The sequence below is a fragment of the Candoia aspera genome, chromosome 1, assembly GCF_035149785.1.
Source record: "Candoia aspera isolate rCanAsp1 chromosome 1, rCanAsp1.hap2, whole genome shotgun sequence".
NCBI lineage: Eukaryota > Metazoa > Chordata > Lepidosauria > Squamata > Boidae > Candoia > Candoia aspera.
In genome coordinates this window covers 52,945,559-52,963,865 of record NC_086153.1, presented here as the reverse complement: position 1 = coordinate 52,963,865, position 18,307 = coordinate 52,945,559, and the positions used below count along the sequence as shown (strand labels likewise).

The window sequence follows — 18,307 nt, the reverse complement described above, 5'->3', positions numbered from 1 at the left end:
TATTGTATGTTATTTTAAGATTCTTCTGAGTTGTTTATCTTGAATGCATTTGCACTATGAATGACAAGGCTGGATAGTAAGCATTTGGAATTATTTGTAGTGCTGATATTTGCAAATATATAGTAGTGTTTGCATTTTCTGGTATATCAGATATTTCATAGGAATGATGCACCATTCTTTGAGAACACAAGTCCATATTATGGAATTATTGTATTGGCTAACATAGTCATCAGTTTATTTCCCGTAATTGCTCTAATGGATTGACTGTATCCTGATTGAAGTGATTGAACCATATTAATGAAATATACATTCTCAGTTATATGGGAAGAAGAGTTTGTTACTTTTTTTTATCAACTGTTTATGACTGTAATCTTCTAGTTTTTTACTACAAAGTTATTTATGCCTAATTCTATGTGATGGCAGTTTCTTGTTTTCTTTCTTGCAGCTGTGGGTTATATGCTAGATCTTTGTACCATATGTGATGTTGTTGAAACCATGCTATCAGAAAACTCTGAAATAGTAGATAGTGATCATAGCATTAAAAATGGTGCAGGTGGACTGGCGTCAGAATATTGTATTTTGAGGATGATTCCAAGTGATCAAATGAGTCAATGCAGTTAGTTTAGCATACATGAATATGTGCACTTCTAAAACTAGAACAGTAAGAAGAATATCTGCCTGTTTAATTGTGTTAAACTACCAAAATGTAATAACTGTATTTTTGTTCAGCTATGCAAATTCCAAGGTCACGGGACTACCCTGTGAGAGGAAAAAAGGAGCATGATGACATGCTAATTTAAAGGTCCTAAACATGCTACCTTCAGCAGGAGGAGCACTTCTAATAATGATGCCTCAGTTGGACAACCAATTTTAAGAAAAATTTTAAAATCTTATTTAATTTTTTAAAAAATCTGGTTGTTTTTTTAAGAAAACACTTTTTACCTGTTCCGTGGATACGTAGTATCTTTATTATTCCATAAATTATTCTAAAACCAACATTAATCTTTCAGATGTAGTAATTTGGGCAATTGAAAATCTCCTTTTAAAGAGTATTTGTGTTTTAGGATACTATTCTGCAAAATGTAATATGCATAGAAATGCATAGATGTATAAATAAACCCAGTACAAGTATGTTTAGGCCGTGTTACAGTTGTGAGAGAAGCAGGGCAGAAGTCCCATGTCGAATATAATTTGTTCTAGTTGTTCATTCACATGTGTGTTACAGCAACTGCTGTTTGTATTCTGTAATAGCTTTTTCACTTGTGGATTGAGCCTCCTTAGTAAGCATTGGAGAGATTGTTGGGGTGAGCACAATTTCTTCTGGATACTTAATCTATCTTAAATAGATAAATAAAGGGTTTCCATTGTGAAAGAAGATGTGTAAGTGAAGATTTTCACGCTCTATAAGATATATTGTGAGGGATGCAGTCTCAAATAATTAGCAGATTCTGAAATGGAACAACTAATACCTCCTCTTCCATTGTTTTTGAGATAGAGAATATCAGTGTACGTGTTTCATTATGTAAATGTTTGTGAAACTATGAGTAATATATTTAATTGTAATTTTAAAATGTCTTTAAGCTGCCCTGGGAAGGCGTTGTTATGAAGGGTGGTGTTCACATTTTAAATAAACAAACATGTTGGCCTACTTGTTGCATAACAGCATGATGTTTTCTGTTTGTTTTTGGCTTAGAATAACATGTGAACCAACTTACTATTGTTTAGCATGATGTATAAATCAGTCTACTATAACATTTTCAATAAACCAGAGCTAAAAAAAATTCTCTTTTAGTGGTATATAAAAACATAGCCTTTTTTTACTTTTCATTTGTTTTAGACTTGGTTTAATCACTTGATCATATAAATAATTTAAAGTTGAAAAATATAAGTTGTAATTTACCTGAGTGCAAATTTAAATAAGTGAATGATATACTTTTTCCTGAAATTTAAGTTTAAAAATAGGTGATAGAAACCTATAGGGAGCCTATAGAATGAAAAAATGGCATGTAGTGCACACAAGACTTTACTACCATATTTCTTACTTCAAGGCTTTTCAGTGTTTTGTATGAAAATTTGAGCTAATGTTATGAGTACTCTCAGAAAATGGCTTGTCGATGGCTGACCTGTTCATAGAACTGTTGCTATGGAAGATGTAGCCAGTTAAAAAAGCACTGCTATAATGATAGCTATCTCCCTTGTAGGCCCCTATTTCTTGTTAGGACTCCCCCTGATTATCTTTGCTTCTTTTTGTCCTTTCTCTGGGCTGATGAGCACATAGGAGCCACAATTATTTTATTTTCTAAAAAAGCTAATGGGTCTGGTTTGGCGCCCAAAAACATTCTTTAAAAGGATTATGATGTTGGATACTGATGCTTTGCTTTGCAGCATGGCAGCTACCCATTTTTAATTAGTATTATTTGTTTTAATTGATAAAATAGGCAAGGCAAAGGGCCTGTCAAGTGCCAAAGAAATTGTCTGTACTCCCATTGGCACTTCTGAGTGCCACTCAGGAATCTCAATTCTAAATAAGTCCTTTAATTTGAGTTTTGGAATACTTTCCCAGGCAATATAATAAAATTTTGTAAGGCATGTCATGATGCCAGCAGACACCATGGCACCTGTAACATCTATAGATAAATGTCCATATACTGTCCGAATTAAATGAAAAGTAAATTTTAAAAGTTTCAGAGTAGACAGAGCCTTAAGAAATTGCTAAATCTTACCAGTTTTCATTGTTTCCACATAAGTTTTCCAGGTTGAGATTTAATGAACTTTCAAGTTTTGAAGCAAATTATTTTATTTTACCAGACCCTACAGGTATGTAATTTTTGCAATTTTACAGTAGATAGATGTCATTTTTCTTAATTCAGAACCTGCATTTTCCCAAAAGCCTGGCTGTGGTCCTCAGAACCCTCCCAAAAGTTGCCACCAATTTGTAATTGAAAGTGGTGCTCAAAGACCAGATGAAACCATTGTCTGAAACAGATTTTCCACCTTTGCTTTAATTCAGGTTGTTACTTTATTACTTTTTAATGCCTTATCACGGTAGTTTGTGCTAACATGAATGTTTCAAATGATATTTTAAACAGAGGCAATAACAATACATTCTGTTGGCTTCTACTTCTTGCATTGTATGCTCAGCTGATATGGAATGTAAAGCAATCCCATTTTTTTCATCTTTGTGATCTAGCTGTAGATTGCTACTTACCCCTGTTGCCCCAAAGAGAAGGAACCCATATAAAAGATTTGGAGTGAATTGTTGTTGGTATAATTATGACCAAGACTTTTCTAGTTGCTGTGTGAGTAACAGCTTCAGGAAAAGTTCTGCAGTAGGATGCTTTTTTTCAGCCTGAAATTTGTCCAACCTGACAGTTCTTCGTTCTGTTTTTCCAAATTTTTGGTTTCTTGAAGGAGGTCAGGTTTTTTTGTCTTTATTAATTATGTAAGTATCTTATGATACAGTAGATAACTTTCAAATTATGTTATTCATGCTAGATCAAATATAGTACTGTATATTAGGTATATAAGAAACCAGACATGGTGTGTACAATTGATGCTGAATTTACCATAGAATTCACAATCTACAATCAAGAGCGTAATCTTTTTGTTTGTGTGGATCCTTCATTAAAAAAGCGTAAATAGTTATCCAAAGTAGAAAGCTAGGTAGCAAATACAGTACTGCCAAAGCTTTCAAGAAATCAGACTCTTTGTAGAGAATGTGAAAATTCTTAGTATACATTTCTATACAAATTGAAGAATTGGAATTCCATTAAAATAGTAAACTGAGTATACAGGTAGTCCTTGCTTAACAATGGTAATTGGGACCGGGATTTCTGTTGCTAAGCTATGCGGTCGTAAAGTGCAATATCACATGACTGTGCCGCTTAACGACAGAAATTCTGGCACTTCCAGTTGCTGTCATTAAGCGATCATCATGGGTCGTTAAGCGAGAATGTCACGTGGTCACCATTTGCGACCTCCTGCTGGCTTCCTCCTAGACTTTCTTTGCCGGCTTCCTACAAGCAAAGTCACAAATGGCAGTGACATGACCGTGGGACGTTGCAACGTTGTAATTGCGAGCCAGGAGCCCAGATTGCAATCACATGACCATGGGGATGCCGCAACTGATGTAAGTACAAGGACCGGTTGTAACTAACACTTCTTCAGCACCATCGTAAGTTCAAATGGTTGCTGAATGAGTGGTCGTTAAGCGAGAACCACCTGTAGCTTCAGGAAGATATTTGTAAGAGAAACATAGTATTGTACACTTAGGCAATCACTATGGAATGCACCCAAGTACATGTGCAATTTACATCTACATGCGGTTTTATCCCCTTGGATCCAACTTTTTAATATTGAGAAATTTGACCATTTTAGGATAGCACTTCCCAATCCATTATAATATTGCGATATAATAGGTTGATATAATTAAAGTCATTTGTATTATTTATTTAATTTTGATTTTTAAAACTCATATTCCAGTAATTTAAACTTGTAATCAGGTGGAAGAAAAGAGACTAGTGTGAGTCTCATGGAGACATCCATTATTATTATTACTACTGCATCTCTTTGGAATGTTACCATGCAAGATTCTCCCATATAGTTGGAATTAGTGGATTTTAAGTCATGATATAGTTTCCTGTTTATAATTCATACACTTCCTAAACAAATGTACAAATTGATTGCTTTAACAATTAAAACATTAGTTTGCAAATAATTAAAAGCTTTAATGCTGCCTAGGGACATATTACAAACCTTTGGTCTCATAGTTAATAGAATACCCACTTGAAGACATAGCGTTTGTAAAATATAAGCATCTTTGTATGGCTGTGAAAGTACACAAGTATGCTAAGTAAAATTATTTATTGGACTTTTAAAGTGGTTAAATTTTTTAGGAAAAGGATTGTATTCTTCTAATAGTGTGTATCTGTGACTTTCCAGATGTGGATGAACTACAAATTCCACCATTCCTTGAGATTGGCTATGCTGGCTGGGGTTGATGGGAGTTGTAGTTGTAGTCAAAACTTACTGAAGAAGAGTGGAGCATCCACCTGTTGAATATGTTCATTTGGAGAGTCTTTTTTTTTTTTTTTTGAAGGGATATTACCTGCCAGGTTAACCATGAAGATCAGTTGGCAGGCCTTTCAGATTCACTGAATGTTAAATTAAGCCATATCTTACTCTAGCTTTTGATCCTGAATCTTGCATAGTTGAGCAGCTTTCCATGTTCCCCGTGTTTCCAGTGAGTTAATTTGTATATGTAACTGCAGTAATTGTGTGTGGTTCACTTGCTTATCTTTTTCAGCTTCTCCATCTTTACTTTGTTATTTCCTTTGGGTAACTCTAGAATCCAAATGATCATCCCATTAGACAGAGCTTCTGTTATTCTTCGTAAAGTATCATGTAGATGGGTGGTATCAAATAAATAAGATTTGTAATTAGAAACGACGATTAGAGTATCTTATCCATTTTTATTAGGCCAGCACAGGTCACAGAATAGTGCACTAGAATTTAATTTGCATGAACTCTAAATCAGGCAAGATGGTGAATAGAGCAGCACAAATGGAGATAGAGCAGTAAAAAATGGAAAGAATTTTAAAATTGTGACACATGGCTTAAACTGCTATACTTAATAAAAATTGGTTGAAATGTGGGAGATGGAAATTTGTAGATGTTAATACTGTTTCAGGATGTACACTGTGTGCACAATTATTAGGCAAGTGAGTATTTTGACCATATCATCATTTTTATGCATATTTTCCACCTCCAAGCTGTATAAACCTGAATGCTTATTGGATATAAGCATATCAGGTGATGTGTATTTGTGTAATGAGGGAGAGTGTGGCCTAAGGAGATCAACACCCTATATCAAGGTGTGCATAATTATTAGGCAGCTTCTTTTCCTCAGGCAAAATGGGCCAAAAAAGAGATTTAACTGACTCTGAAAAGTCAAAAATTGTAAACAGTCTTTCAGAGGGATGCAGCACTCTTGAAATTGCTAAGATACTGGGGCGTGACCACAGAACCATCAAACATTTTGTTGCAAATAGTCAACAGGATCGCAAGAAATGTGTTGAGAAAAAAAGACACAAATTAACTGCCAAATATTTGAGAAGAATCAAACGTGAAGCTACCAGGAACCCATTATCCTCTAGTGCTGTCATATTCCAGAACTGCATCCTACCTGGGGTGCCCAGAAGTACAAGGTGTTCAGTGCTCAGAGACATGGCCAAGGTAAGGAAGGCTGAAACTCGACCACCACTGAACAAGACACATAAGTTGAAATGGCAAGACTGGGCCAAGAAATATCTGAAGACAGATTTTTCAAAGGTTTTATGAACTGATAAGATGAGAGTGACTCTTGACGGACCAGATGGATGGGCCCGTGGCTGGATCAGTAACGGGCACAGAGCTCCACTTCGACTCAGATGCCAGCAAGGTGGAGGTGGGGTACTGATATGGGCTGGTATTATTAAAGATGAGCTAGTTGGACCTTTTTGGGTTGAAGATGGACTCAAAATCAACTCCCAAACCTACTGCCAGTTTTTAGAAGACACTTTCTTCAAGCAGTGGTACAGAAAAAAGGCTGCATCTTTCAAGAAGACCATGATGTTTATGCAGGACAATGCTCCATCGCATGCATCGAAGTATTCCACTGTGTGGCTAGCCAGTAAAGGCCTCAAAGGTGAAAGAATAATGACATGGCCCCCTTCCTCACCTGACCTAAACCCTATTGAGAACTTGTGGGCCCTTCTCAAACAGATTTACGGTGAAGGAAAACAGTACACCGCTCTGAACAGTGTCTGGGAGGCTGTGGTTGCTGCTGCACAAAAAGTTGATCGTCAACAGATCAAGAAACTGACAGACTCCATGATTGGAAGGCTTATGACTTATTGCAAAGAAGGATGGCTATATTGGTCACTGATTTTTTTGTTTGAAATGTCAGAAATGATTATTTGTAAATTTTGAGTTGTTTGCTGTTTATTCTCACTTTAACAGATGAAAATAAACGAGTGAGATGGAGGAACTTTAGTTTTTCATTTAGTTGCATAATAATTCTGCACACTAATAGTTGCCCAATAATTGTGCACACATAGATATGCTCCTAAAAAAGCCAAAACCTCACTTTTACTTTCTTAAATATTCAGGTTTGAGGTTTATCAACATCCTCAAAAATACAACTTGCCTAATAATTGTGCATGCAGTATATCAGTATTGTCATAAAATGAACTAGAGCGATTATACTTTCTCAGGGATGGAAAGTAAAGTGCTGACTTACTTTTGAGTTAGTAATCAAGTAGTGTTTATCAATAGAATAATTCCTGATCCTATGCGTTTCTGAATATTAGAGTAACCCACTTTTCCTGAACTTAGCACACAGTTGCTTTGAAATGGAGGCTGTTTATGATTACTCACGGTGATTTCTGCTTTGGTTCAGAGATCATTCATATTTCCAAGACTTAGCCATGACTTTGAAACAGAATCTAGTAATCTAATAATCTAGCTGTTATTTTTTTCTGGGATCATATATGTAATTTTCATTTGGAATTCAAAGCACTGTACAAGCCTTTTGTATAAATTTGCTTAAGTTTGGGCAAGAGGCATCTATGTGTTTCCATTATAAAAATGCAATGTAATATGACTGAAAGAAGAGAAGCTTAACTTTGGAAGACATACTGTTTCTTATCATATAGAAACTGTTTCTTCTGTAAGTGTATGCGTGTTTGGAGGAGGAAAGAGTATTATGTCTTATGCGCATTTAAAGGCACAGTTTGTTTATCAATACCGAGATATGAAAGGTGGGTGTTTAAAAAAAATTAGCTCCATCAGTTACAGTTTTCTGTGACTATTGGAATGGATGCAGGTATCCTGTGAATATTATTTCACTCATGAAGCAATTGCATCATGAAATAGGAAGTTATGCTGACATTATGTTTTTGCTCATTTTTTTTTTTTCTGGGCTTACCAATAGCTAAGAAGATGCTCTTGAACAATGCAACAAAGCAGCAGGATTGGGAGGCTTGTTTTTGTTTGTTTGTTTGTTTTACTGATTTATTAACTTTCATTATCAAAAGTCAAAGAGTAATCACTGCCGGAGTCCTAGGGCTTTGGTTTCTGCTGTATGTTCCCCTAAACGTTGTTGTTTATTTGTTCAGTTGTTTCTGACTCTTCGTGACTTCATGGACCAGCCCACGCCAGAGCTTCCTGTCGGTCGTCACCACCCCCAGCTCCTCCAAGGACGAGTCTATCCCCTCTAGAATATCATCCATCCATCTTGTCCTTGGTCGGCCCCTCTTCCTTTTGCCTTCCACTTTCCCTAGCATCAGCATCTTCTCCAGTCTTTTCATTATGTGGCCAAAGTATTTCAGTTTTGCCTTGAATATCATTCCCTCAAGTGAGCAGTCTGGCTTTATTTCCTGGAGGATGGACTGGTTTGATCTTCTTGCAGTCCAAGGCACTCTCGGAATTCTCCTCCAACACCACAGTTCAAAAGCATCGATCTTCCTTCTCTCAGCCTTCCTTATGGTCCAGCTCTCGCAGCCATATGTTACTACTGGGAATACCATTGCTTTAACTATGTGGACCTTTGTTGTCAGTGTAATGTCTCTGCTCTTAACTATTTGATCGAGATTTGTCATTGCTCTCCTCCCAAGGATTAAACATCTTCTGATTTCCTGACTGCAGTCAGCGTCTGCAGTAATCTTTGCGCCTAGAAATACAAAGTCTGTCACTGCCTCTTGTCCTTCCTATTGTATTGTCTTCTTCCACTTCTGTGCATTGCTTGTTTAAAAATAATTCCTTATCTCTTCTGGCTAACCTCTGGAATTTTGCATTTAATTGGGCATATCTCCCCCTATCGCTGTTGCCTTTTACTTTCCTTCTTTCTTGGGCTACTTCTCGTGTCTCAGCAGACAGCCATTTTGCCTCCTTGGTTTTCTCTTTCTTTGAGATGTATTTTGTTGCCGCCTCCTGAACAACGTTGTGAACTTCTGTCCAGAGTTCTTCTGGGACCCTATCTACTAAATCCAGTCCCTTAAATCGATTCTTCACCTCTACTGCATATTCCTTAGGAATATTAGTGAGCTCATATCTAGCTGATCTGTGGGTCTTCCCTAATCTCTTTAGTCTGATCCTAAATTGTGCAAGAAGAAGTTTGTCATCTGAACTACAGTCTGCTCCATGTCTTGTTTTTACCGACTGTATAGATGTCTGCCACCTTTGGCTGCAGAGGATGTAGTTAATCTGATTTCGGTGTTGTCCATCTGGTAAAGTCCATGTATAAAGCCGTCTCTTAGGTTGTTGGAAGAGAGTGTTTGTTATGCACATTGAGTTGTCTTGGCAAAATTATATCAGCCTATGTCCTTTATTTTGTTCTCCCAGGCCATGCTTACCTGTAATTCCAGGTGTCATCTGACTGCCCACCTTAGCATTCCAGTCTCCTGTAATGAAAATAACATCTCTTTTTGGCATATTGTCCAGTAGGTGCTGCAGATCCTCATAGAATTGCTCTACTTCAGCTTCTTCAGCATCTGTGGTTGGGGGTATATTTGGATCACTGTGATGTTAGATGGCTTGCCCTGAATTCGAATTGAGATCATTCTGTCGTTTTTTGGATTGTATCCAAGCACTGCTTTAGCCACTTTACTATTAATTATGAAGGCTACTGCATTTCTTCTGTGGTCCTCTTGTCCACAGTAGTAGATCTGGTGGTCATTTGATGTGATGTGGCCCATTCCAGTCCATTTCAGTTCACTGATGCCCAAAATGTCTATCTTTAATCTTGACATCTCACCAATAACCACATCCCATTTGCCCTGGCTCATAGATCTTACATTCCAGGTTCCAATGGTGTGTTGATCCTTAGAACATCGGATTCGCCGTTCACCACCAGCACCGTCGGCCGCTAGCCGTCCTTTCGGCTTTGAGCTAGCTGCATCATCACGTCTGGGGCTAGTTGAACTCATCCTCTGTTCCTCCCCAGTAGCATTTTGACCATCTTCCGACCTGGGAGTCTGATCTTCCGATGGTATACTGACATATCTCTGGTTGTACCGATCCATTTAGTTTTCACGGCAAGAATACCGGGGTGGGTTGCCATTACCATCCCCAGGGGTCGCATTTAGTCTGACCTCTCTGTCATGACCTTCCCGTCTTGGGTGGCCCTTCACAGTTTAGCTCATGGCGTCATTGAGGTGCTCAAGGTCCAGCACCACAACAAGGTAATGATCCTTTGCTGAAGCCCCTAAACGTTACTAAGCAGTAATGAGGTTATGATTGCTGATATATACAGATACTTAAAGCCATCGTTATTTCTCTTGTATTTAAAAATTAGTCAAGCCTATGACATTTCTGCTGTTATCTGAATATGGGGTTGAGTTTCAGTAATAGTTATAACTATGCTTGTGTGAAGTCTTGACAGTGACTGGTCATAAGTTATTTGAGGCAATCTTCACAGCCCCAGTACCATTTTATTTTAGTTTTAAGGAGAGGGTGACTGCTCTAAAAAGGCTTGAGTTTAGCACCATGCCTGCTTTGCAGGCAACTGTGGTACCACCAGCTGGCATTCTGGTGGGTAATGAAGAACTAGTGCTGTGGGAGGATCTCTTCCCTCTACACAAGCAGAGGAGGTGATTATCATAAAACTTCAGAAAGGAAATGATAATAACACTTCTGACAATCCACTCACTGTTCTCTGTTAGAAATTCTGGGCCTGGAGTTCAAGAGGAGGAGGAGGAGGAGCTGCCCCTTTTGAATCTGTGTCAGTGACCTATGGTGTTAACATGGAGCCAATATCCCAGCAGACTGCCTGCTACCACCAAAGCCAGCAGCATACTGTGGGTCCAAGGACAGCATACTATAGGAGCACTTTAGGATTGCACTTGAAGACCTATGCTGTGCTATCTAGGACTACTTTGAGGCATGGATCTGCAGGGGAAAAGACATTAGATTGGTTTTGGAAGTGTTTGAGCATCTCTTTAGATATAATCCAGTTGTTCTTTACCCTTCTGGAAGCATCAAGTAGCTCATATTGCCAACTAGTGGCAAAATAGTCAGCCTGAAGGTGGCAAGCCACCGCTGGTCCAGTGGCATCCTATGTGGTATGTGCTGTTGCACCAATAATGGCTTTGTATGACCAGCTGTTCAGCGTAGTGGAGGCTAGATTCCAGAACCATCTCCATCTGGTTTCCTGTGATTACCAGATCCCCTCAAGCAACTGGTTTCCTGTGATTACCAGATCCCCCTCAAGCAACTGGTTTCCTGTGATTACCAGATCCCCTCAAGCAACTACGTCAGCAATGGATGATACCCTCTTTGCATAAGTGTTGTGGGGAGGAAGGGACAGAACTGCTGCAAGCAGTAAGTCTGGACATTTAGTCTACTTTAACCCAGTCTAGCTGAGATTATGTGTACATTTCTTACCTCTCCCTCACCATGTGCTAGTAGGGGTGGGGTAAGAATGGACATAGAGAATGGGGTCAACATGTAGAGGGCAATCTATCAGGTGCAGTTTGTTGGCATCAGCTGTATTGTTCACAAACACACTTAGTTGTTCAGGATGATCTTGGTCTGGAGGGCGCCAGCACTAGGAACATCCCAGCTGGTCTCTTCCAGTGTTTGTATGGACAAGCATCATAAGATTACTGGTTATTTCCTTCCTTTCATATAAGAAAGATGGATGCTGGACCAGGTCAAGCTCCAGCTATCCTGACATCTAATCCCTTAGGATGTCCTCATTTATTAAAACTCTGCTTGTCTAATATTCAAGCATTCAGCTATATGTCTCCTTGACCTCCAGGAATGTAACTCACTCACAGCTTTGGCCGTACTTGAGCACTTCTTCATGGTAATACTCTTAAGTATAGAGACAGCCATGCTGATCCAAATTGTCTCCTTAGCTGAACTAGAGAATCTGGACTCTAAAAGACAACAGTTTTACAGCTGGACTTTGCACTGGAGTTGTGCAAGGCTTGATGCTGTTAGGTTCTGACTAAGCATTTGTGTTTTCCAACCTGTATGGCCCAAGGATGAAGGGGACAGTTGCCAACATCAGTGATCTCTCCTGGCAGGGAGAGTTCCTAGTTAGGATGCTGCTGTTTGGTTCAGGTAGCAGTGCAGAATTCTCTGTTTTGTACTAACTAAGCAAGCCAAAGGAAATTGAGGGAATAGATCTGCTCCAGTTTTGAGCAACCATTGCCAAAATTTGGTCACGCTTGCCAGTGGTTTTCTGGCAATACATCTCTTGCCCATCACCCAGCTTCTTAAGATTCTTCTCCGGGTTACATGATGCGGTGACACTCCATCACTCATACCCAGTCATGGACTCAGTGAAGCAACTTAGCTACCATAATAACACCAGTCTCTTACTGGAGGGGACTAAAGGCTAGCCCCTTATCTCCTGCTGTGTAATGGTTACCTATCCCAAACACTCAGACTCACAAGAAGTTACTTAAATGAAATCTGATTTATTAGGGAAATTATGACAGTTACAGAGAAAGCTGAGAATGACTAAAAGCGCGCCAAATACAAACTAAAAACCCTCGGCTCCAAACGTAATCCCTCCCCCCTACCAGCCATAGCAACCACCCCCGCTCCCAGGTGCTGGTAACCGTTTTCCACACATCCTGGGAAAGCAACCTTGAACACATGAGATAACCCAAATACATTCCAACCCAGCAGCCAACAGATAAGAACTCCCCGAAGAGGAATCTTCCTCCCTTCTAAGATCAAACACATATCAGGCTAATGACATGCGAAACGTTACGATGTACCAAGCACATTGAAACGGTGAACATGACATGCTGGCATCAATCTGCCTATTGGCCAGATATAGCCAATTCACCCGGATCATACTCTTAACCAATCATCCACTCACTGGAGCAAGTCATAATAAGAGGAGAACCTAGCTTATGTCACCTGAGAGATACTCACTGAATGATATTCACCTGGCTGTTTGTTTCAGTCGCTGAACAACCGCTGAATAAGGGTTGCACTGGAAGAGAGCTTATATTATTTGTTTGTTTGTTTGTTTGTCAGATTTGTCACCGCCCATCTCCAAGCGGAGGAACTCTGGGCAGTTTACAATATAAAACAGTAAATACATAATAAAATTTCAATATAAAACACATTATAAAACCATTTCACAGAGCTACCAAATATAATAAAATCCAAATGGCTATGGTCTCATTCAGTTGTTGTATAGGAGGGGCACTTCAAGGTACTCGCCAGCCCCAAGTATGACTATTTTCCTCCCTGCCCCAAGCCCGGTGGCAGAGCCAGGTCTTTAACTTCCTCCGGAAGGCTAGGAGTGATGGGGCTAATCTCACCTCAGGGGGCAAGATGTTCCAGAGGGCGGGTGCTACTGCAGAGAAGGCCTGCCTCCTGGACCTCACCAGCTGGAATTCTCTTATCGACGGGATCCGTAGCATGCCCTCTGTGCATGATCGAGTGGGATGGGCTGATGAAACAGGGAAGAGGTGGTTCCTTAGGTAACCCAGTCCCATGCCATGTAGGGCTTTATAGGTGATAACCAACACCTTGAATTGGACCCGGAAGCAAGCTGGTATCCAATGCAGCTCGCGCAGCAGCGGTGTTATGTGCGCCCTTCTAGGGGCGCCAAAAATAGCCCACGCAGCCGCATTCTGAACCAGCTGCAGCTTCCAGATACTCTTCAAGGGTAGCCCCATGTAAAGCGCATTGCAGTAGTCTATATGGGAGATAACAGGGGAACGAGTGACTGTTCGAAGGGCCTCCTAATCCAGGAAAGGAAGTAACTGGCGTAAATTTACTGGGTTACAGCAGGATTCATGCACCTTGTCTACCCTATCCACTCTCCCTCAATCCTGTTGATGTGACCCACCTATCAGTGGTGTTATTGGACTGCAATTCTTGACCTGTTTGTTGAAACATGATGCACTGACTCTGAGGCCATATGCACCCATAGTGTCCACATGTGCAGCATGGAGATAATACCCTGCCAATAGCAGACTGCACTGCCCAGACAGAAGGAAAAGAGGACTATACTTCCGCACTTACTAGGCCATTGCTTCAGTGCCTGGAGTGTAAGCTATGGTTGATTTTTGTAAAAATTCCTGTGAGAAAGCTGGATTTCTTATGGGTGGGTTAATGCTTGTGGTCTTTTAAAAAAAGCAGTGGAATGCTAGAGGTAACGTCAGAGTTGTGTGTGATATGCACTACCATCCTTAAGTTCAGACACATATAAATTGCTAGTAGGCTTTGGTGAGGTTAGTCAGCTTATCTTTCCTTACATTCCTTTCACTAAGAATGCTTATACTCTCAGGGCAAGTGGTTGCTCTAAGTGTCAGAAAGCTAGAGCTAAGGCTACTATATCAGGGCTGAAAAAATCCAGGCAGTGGCTAGAGAGCTGCAAAGAATTGCAATTTTCTGTGTCACTTTGCTAGTAGTTAAACAGGTTTTTGTAGCTTTGGAGGCTTGTTCTGAATCCCACTGCTTTCCATAGCTGAAATACTTGAAAACATTTTGGGATTTGATTCTGCTGAAGTGAGGCCAATCTGAAACAGCTCAGCAGAACTTCTGAAGGTTTTGTTTTGTATTGCAAATGAAACACATGTTCTGTTTTGTGCATTCACTAGTTGGATAGCTTTGGAAAATAGGATATTAACTCATCACTTTCTAGCTTCCTATTTAAATTCTGTTTTATGTTACAATTTTGAACAGTCATTTTTCTTTTGATTTTTATGTGTGAAATATATCATCTCTCATACTGCAGTAATCATTGCATGATATTCAGAGAAGTCGTTTAGATGCTTTTTTTTTTTAAATTGAAGTGGCTTAAAAGCATTTGGAACAAATAAGTCCAACCCTCCCCCCCTCTGAAAAAGAACAAGGAATGACATCAATTTGGCAAAATACATACTTCACATCTTTTCCTGTATCTTGTTTAGCCAAGTTGCAGTACTTCCTTCTATATTACTTTATTACATGATAGGTCCTATAAATTCCATATAAATTTAGTATTTTCTAGATTGATCCTACTCATCTGGTGTTCAATATTAGACCTCTACTGAGATTGCTACTTCAGAAATGTTTATTTGATTCAGGGGATCAATCCTTGCTTAAGAATTTATTTGTACAGTTTTCTATGGCTCTGGACTGGACTGGACTGGACTTCCTTAAGGCTGCTGATCTTGTGTTATATATTTCAATTTGATTTTATGCTTTCTGGTTTTTATATATAATTTTTATTAAGTTTTTGATTATAATAGTAAAATCTAACGCAAGCTAACTCACAACAAGTATAAACAAACTTTGTGACTCTTCACTCCCTCCGAGGTTACAAACATTTATCCCTTCATCCCATATCCCATCTCTTATCTATAAAAGGAAGGAATATAGAGTTGATCTGATCAAAGTTAAAACAAGATATGTTGTTACTTCTGGCAACTCTTTATGGACTATATGCTGACACCAGGACTGAAAAGATGATATTTTAATATTTAGTGTGTGTGTGTCTGTGTGTAATTTATATAAATATATTTATATTGTTAGAGCTTCGTGTGGCGCAGAGTGGTAGGCAGCAATATTGCAACCAAAACTCTCCCCACGACCCGAGTTTGGTCCCAGGGGAAGCTGGATTCTCGGGTAGCCGGCTCAGGTTGACTCAGCCTTCCATCCTTCTGAGGTCGGTAAAATGAGTACCCAGCTTACTGGGGAAGGCAATGGCAAACCACCCCGCGATAATCTGCCAAGAAAACGTTGCAAAAGCGGCGTCCCCCCAAAGGGTCAGATGTGACTCGGTGCTTGCACAGGGGATCTTTCACTTTCACATTTATATTATTAAAATATATATAATATACAAATATATATATATTTATTTTAATATAATCTTTTCAGTCCTGGTGTCAGCAGAAAGCCTGCAAAGGATTGCCAGAGGTAACAACTTACCTTGTTTTAACCTTGATCAAATAAACCAACTTTATATTCTTTCCTTTTACTTCCAACACTCTTAATCTTAGTTCATTCAAATATTGTCGTAGGATTTGCTTTTTCTTCATTTCTTCTTTGTCCCATCACACAGAGTTCTTCAAGACTTTAACAAGCCTCTTTTGTAAACCTAGTAGGAAAAAATTATCCAGGTCACACTCCCTTGGTTTGTCATTTGTATTTTCCCTTTTAAATTTTAAAGCCTCAGCCAATTTCTTTTGTAGATCCAGTGAAACGGTCTTTGCTAAGTCATTTTCTTGGCCTGTCACTTGTAAATCTATTTTTTAATACCGTCTCTATCTTGTCAGCTAAAATTTGTTGTACATCTGTCATTTCTTCAATAACATCTTTTGGACATAGTCTATCCACAAAAGCAGACATCATTACTGACATTATTGATATTGTGACTATTTTCTGATTCTGTTCTTCAAAAGTCTCCTTCAGCATTTTCATTGTTAGAATGTTTTGCAACATTTTGCAGATTTGTAAACCTTTCCTGTACCTAAAAACTTTAGTCCCCTGTGGTGTACAGTTTTTGAAATCACGAAATTGTTTATCTTTGTTTTGATTTATAAAAACCAAAACAGATTCTATTTCCCACCAGAAGCGGTTTGTTCTTCATAATTAATTCCAAAATCTTATTGTAAAAGTTTCAGTATTCTAATAGAAGAGAATATACAGGTAGTCCTTGCTTAACAACCACAATTGGGACTGGAATTTCAGTTGCTAAGCGAAATGGTCATTAAGCGAATCCAGCATGATTTTATGACTTTTTTGTGCCAGTCATTAAGCAAATCGCCACATGCATTAAGCGAGCCAAGTGATTGTTAGCAATCATGCAGTTCCCATTGATTTTGCTTGCTAGAAGCTGGTTGGGAAGGTAAAAAATGGTGATCAAGTGACCACAGGACGCTGCAATGGTCATAAATGCAAACCAGTGCCAAGCGCCCAAATCATGATCACTTGACTAGGGGACCCCTGTGGCGACTTGTAAGTGTGAGGACTGGTCGCAGTCGTTTTTTCAGCACCATCATAAATCCAAACCATCACTAAATGAATGGTTGTTAAGCGAGGATTACCTGTATGTAGCTCAGGGTTGAACTGTGGAGTCCTTGGTGTTCTCTGAGCTTGGTTGTTTGCTTGCAGATGTTTCATTAATTGATCAAGTAACATCATCAGTTACTTGGTCAGGTAATGAAACTGATGATGTTACTTGGTCAGGTAATGAAACTTCTGCAAGCAAACAACCAAGCTCAGAGAGCACCAAGGACTCCACAGTTTCAATATTCCAACTTTATCTGGACCCTTAGTCCATTTATAACATTCTAAGATCAAAATCTTATTTAGCTTTTTGCTGTTTATTTGAGATTCTTTAAATTCTTAAGCTTGTGATTAAAGTTTTCTTTCATTCAGGATTGACAGCAGACTCACCTGGCATTTTGAGACTTGTCAGTCCAAAGATCTCCAATACCTTAGAACTAGTTAATGAACAATTTCTGAAAGTGATTAGAAAGTGAGATTTGTGAACTTAGTGTCCTTTAAAAGTCTCCACCACAGTTGCAAAAGAGCCTTGTGTGGCGCAGGGCAGTAGGTGGCAGTATTGCAACCAAAACTCTCCCCATGATCCGGGTTTGATCCCAGCGGAAGCTGGATTCTCGGGTAGCCGGTTCAGGTCGACTCAGCCTTCCATCCTTCCGAGGTTGGTAAAATGAGTACCCAGCTTGCTGGGGAAGGTGATGACTGGGGAAGGCAATGGCAAACCACCCCGCGATAGTCTGCCAAGAAAACATCGCGAAAGTGGCATCCCTCCAAAGAGTCAGACATGACTCGGTGCTTGCACAGGGGACCTTTCACCCTTTCACACAGTTGCGAGCAAGATGGCTAATCCTGTCTTCTCCTGGCGCTCAAATCTGCAGAAAACTGCTGTCCTGCAGTCTCCTCACAAGGAACAACCATCCAGAGCTCTTGTGGGCAATCTCCCATCCTCTCCTTGTCCAGAGAGGTTCCAGGAAATCGATCTACTCACCAGTTCCTTGGTCTTTGCCATGGTCAGCAGCTCTGCTTTTGCAGAGCCGTCTTCAGTTCGCCATACCTCCCCCAGAAGTCCAATTTTATGCTTATTGGTGATAATGTTTTAAAATGAACTTACATTAGGATCAGTTTGCAGAGGAAAGTGTGACATGAGCATTTTAATATTATTTGTCATGAATGGTTAGAATCAGAAATTGGAAGAAGATAATTCAGGTCCCATCAGTCTTTAATTTGAATGACCTCTAACAAATACAAATCAGTGCATGTTTTCAGTATTGAGGCTTTTCAAAACATCCACTTGTCATGAAAGTGT

The 18,307-nt window shown here is 39.4% G+C and overlaps 1 protein-coding gene across 2 annotated transcripts in view; it reads left to right on the top strand.

The window, feature by feature from the left end:
• WDR26 (WD repeat domain 26) overlaps positions 1-18,307 on the top strand; it is a 51,587-nt gene that overhangs the window by 7,169 nt on the left and 26,111 nt on the right. The gene's annotated exons all lie outside the window — the stretch shown is intronic.